Consider the following 5,000-nt stretch of genomic DNA (forward strand, 5'->3'; position numbering starts at 1 on the left):
TTGTACCTTTATGTTTATAAACAAAACATACTATTCTTAATGGAGGTGTTTATTTGAACTCAAATAAAGATTATAAAGAAAAGAATTACAGTCGTCTAACCTTACAAAAATAAAAGATGATATGAGTGTTTTAATAGAATCACTGTTGTGATACTTGGCTAAATTATTGATTTATACTCAAAAGAAAAAGGATTTTGAGCCCGAAACATTCTGTATTTGGTGTTTTGATCTTTAAAAAAAAAAAGCTGCTTTAGTATATTTAGTATTTAAATTAAAAATAAATATAAGAATATAATATATATAATTAAATATAATAATGAATAAGTAAATTTGTTATAGTATATTCGCATCGCCCTTGTTGTTTTGTTGTTTTATTTTTGATTAATTTACGTGATTGTTTTTTTTTTTTTAATGGGGCAGCGTGGTTCAGCGTTACGGTCTTTGCTTCGTACCCGAAAGGTACCGAGTTCGATCATCCGCTATGTGGCCTTGATCAAGTCACCTCGCCCTAGTTCAATTTGCGGCGCTTCCCTGCGGCTGACGCCTGGGTTATTTCAGTCTTCCCTTGGAATAGACCCTAGAGACAAATTTCCCCTATGGGATGAGTAAAGAGAATTTTATTTCATTTTATTTATATCAAGTTTACAGTCCGCAGTTTCCAGCAGCTTAATATCACTAGATATGACTTGACAAGTTTGGCAAGATCCGTTCTCAACTGTATTAGGAGTAACCGATAAAACAAGAAAATAAGAAAATAAATAAACACTTCAACCACATATAATATAAATTAAATAAATAGGGTCATTCACATTTTTTGCCGATACAATTGTTTCAATGTTTATACAATAAATAAATTGTACCGGGAAAAAAAAAAAGAATGTGAGTCACCTTATTTATTTTATATGCTCTAACCAACATTATCGAGCACTCTCGTACCTACAAGTACCCACCGACACACACACACACACACACACACACACACACACACACATGTATATATATATATATATATATATATATATATATATATATATATATATATATATATATATATATATATATATATATATGGGTGTAAATAAAACCTTAAAACATTCCTTTTCTTTTTTGCTGAAATATAATAAGACATTTTGATATTATAATTTTAATCTTATATAAATGTGAAAAACTAAATAAATAAATAAATAAATAAATAAATAGATAAAATATTAAAATACCAGATGAGGAAACAGATAGTAAGGCATAAATAACGTTATAATCCCTCTTTCTATGCGGTAGATAATGTATAAAATATACAGGATGTTAGTTTAAGATGTCCCAAGAAATGATTGGTCCCCAGAGGGGAGGGCCTTCGATGTGTGAATGAGATTTACGGCTGGTGGAGCCGTGTCTGAAATAGTCATTTAGCTCTAGAACTAAAACGCCCTCGGTTTGGTTCACTGGCGCATGGCCCAGTAAAACTTTAGTTTTCAAAGCAGTGACGTTGAAGATATAAAAATATATATTTATAGCCAATAGATTTATACCACCGTGAGATGTTCAACGATCGTCTTTTTTGCGTGAAAAAGTGAAGATCATAAATTCCTCTTTAAATCAAGTTAGTTGTGGTGCGAAACCTGTGCCAGTGCGATATATTGCTCCATTCCTTTATTAATATATTTCTTTATCGTCTAACCGTTTTTTTCTTCTTTCCTTTTTTTTTTTTAGAATGAATGTACTTGTGTTTTAATTGGTTTTGTAGCTGACGAAGGGTTTTAATTCCGAAACGTTCCATGTATGATATATTGTTCAGTTTTTAAAAAATCTGTTGTATTTATTTTTGTAAAGCTGTCAAATTAATTTTTGTTTATTCATTTATTTACAGCCCACAGCTTCTAGCAACGTAGTATCACTTTAATTATAAAGACAGCTCTCTTACGTGCACCATGTATTATTACACCAAAAGATAGCGTTCAATAGAATAAAATATCGCTCAATATGCATCTTGTATTATCTATTTTATGGCCATTGATATTAACCTGTGCATGGGAGTGGTAAGTTGCCTTCCGTCTCCTGTTGGTAGGGGGAAAATGTTTTTTTTTTTTTTAAAAAGTTTTATTTAACCCTCTCCTTATCACCCATATGAAAATCGTCACATTCGTTACGATGCAGCCAGTATTTTTCTCCTTCTGATTTCTTTTGTAGATCATAATATTTGAACAAAAATGTTAGCTATAGTTAAAGTAGATATATCAACACTGTGTTGAAGAGCTCGTTTAGCAGAAAAAAAAATATAGCAAGGACTAACAGCTTTTGTGTTTGAGTGAGAAAAAAAAACAACTATTTTCGTGCGTTTTGGGTGTGAAGTTTTGGGGACAAATGGCCTGTAAGGAGAAAGTTAAATAGGACAAAGAAGTCGTGACCTCAACTCTTCGGAAGTGTGTATGTAACCAGTCATTCGGAGGATTAGTAATGAAAAGGATACATATTGAATCATACGGTGACATACTATTATTTTAGTAGCAGGATGTATAAGCAGACTCTTAGGATTGCGGGACGTAAAAGAGAGAGAGAGGATGGATGATCTTTATTGACGACCAGCATATATTTAGATTAAAAAGTAAGATGCCATCCATCTAAAACCAGAAATGTAATCATTTACACAAGGTATGTAATCAGCCCCCAAAAAGACTGGTTCTACACTTCCAATGAGATTGGAACCAGTTTTTTAAAGCATAATTAAATAATATAATAATATATTGAATTTATGTAGCGCCTAGTTCCAATTAAGATAATAATATGCTCACTGGCGCTTTACATCAACACATCATGTATCATACACAAATTATATAGAACTGACATGTTAAAAACCATGTAAATAAAATAAAATAATATAGATATTATAATAAAATACATATTAAGAGTCCAAATTATAAACCCTACAGAAAAGCTCAGTTTTTTAAAGTTTTCTTAAAGTAAGTGGATTTTCATTATTTTTAATTTCAATACTGATGGAGTTCCCCAATCGAGGGGCACGACTTGTGTTCCCTGCTAATGCGCATTTCAACAGATATTTTGATATAGAGACGGCACTTTTATTTATATGTGTGGTTTGGAGGCTCAACAATATTGAGTCTCGTCCTGTCAGAAAAGTAAAGTAATGTTAAGCATGTGAAGTGATCGGATGGGTGACAGTGATCTTTGAAAATTCTGGTTCCGCTGCTGTGTCCTTGGGTATGGCACTTTACACACACTACAGAATGAGTATCTGGCGATATTGTAAGTGTGACAGTACAATAAGGACAACTAACAGCAGATTGGTACTGTATGAAATGAAAATAAGGTTCCATAAGACGTGCTGGAAAATAAATGGAACAGTGTGAAGTGCATTGAGCATGGTAATTCCGTGAGATTCGCTATATAATACTATATGTGTCAGTGCATGACATAACCAGTCGGAAGATGAAAAAATCGGATTTGCATTGTTTTGCATTTTCTAAAAGAATATGCTTTTTTTAAATCTTTATTTGAAGTAAATCAGGTGATTTTTCACGAAGTTATAGTCATATGTATGAGAAAGGTATCCTGCAACTTTTCTCAAATTCCATACTTTTTCAACTTGACTAGCTGTAAAAAAATATTTAGAAGTGAAATTAAGCTTTGATATTTCCCGAAGATGTACAAAAAGGATTGATTTAATCATTTATGACAAGAACTCATTGGATAAAATTGACCTTCGAACTAAACTTGATAATATCTCAGTTCAAACCTTTTCACCATCCGACTGGTTACGTAATCCACTGTAACATATTATCTGATGGACGGCATTGTGGTCAAGTGATATAACACTCATATTCTGACTTGTAGATCTCTGCTTCAAGTCCCGCTTTGACGGTTAAATTAAATTAAATTGAGCTTTTATATAGCGCAATATCCACTATGCGTGCTCAAAGCGCTTTACAAGTGGTCCATGATGAATCCTTTGAGAAGGCTCTTTACTCACATTCTCTCACCGTACTCAGGCGTAATATGAGTATCTGGCCATTGACAGCTTTGTCTAAGTGGGGAAAAAATATGTAAGAGCACCTAATAGGTGTCATGTCTCGTGCTACATGTCCAGAGTTGCTGTTGACTTGGGGCCCCTTGTACAGCATTAGAGCTCATTCACCAAAGGAAGATGATGATTATGATGATGCTGTTGATGGTTTTGATGATTTATGTGTATCTCTATTTGTTTCTAACTAACTCTCTCTCTCTCTCTCTCTCTCTCTCTCTCTATATATATATATATATATATATATATATATATATATATATATATATATATATATATATATAATATATATATATATATATATATCTTTCTATCTATCTATCTATCTATCTATCTATCTATCTATCTATCTATCTATCTATCTATCTATATATCTATCTGTCTATTTATCTATCTATCAACTATGTCTATCTATCTATCTATCTATCTATCTATCTATCTATCTATCTATCTATCTATCTATCTATATATTTGTCCATCTTTTCTAAAATATATTGACCTCTCCCTCCCTCTCTGTCTATCCTCTCCCTTCCCCCCCCCCCCCCCCCCCTCTCTCTCTCTCTCTCTCTCTCTCTCTCTCTCTCTCTCTCTCTCTCTCTCTCTCTTCTCTCTCTCTCTCTCTCTCTCTCCCTCTCTCTCTATCTCGCTCCCCCACCCCCACCCCTTCTCCTCCCCCCTCCTCCTTCTTTCCTCCTATCCCCTAACGCCCTCACTTAAACTTACACCCAGACATATTTACAGAATTACCAGTTGAAATAAAACATTACTTTGAAATAAATTGCTCCGGCATGCTCGTACTTGCCTGATAAACAAACCACAGAGAGCAAACCGTGGTACATTGGGGTTATTCCTACGTATTCAAACTAACAAGTCTTTCTATTGGTTATTTCCCTTGGCTTGCAACAACAAAATAAAAGGCGGAGTTTCGGCGAGAAAGAGGGAGAGAAATACTAGAAATTAACCAAAT

Source organism: Berghia stephanieae, chromosome 2 (genome assembly GCF_034508935.2).
Source record: "Berghia stephanieae isolate SIO BIC M18660-M18661 chromosome 2, UCSD_Bste_1.3, whole genome shotgun sequence".
NCBI lineage: Eukaryota > Metazoa > Mollusca > Gastropoda > Nudibranchia > Aeolidiidae > Berghia > Berghia stephanieae.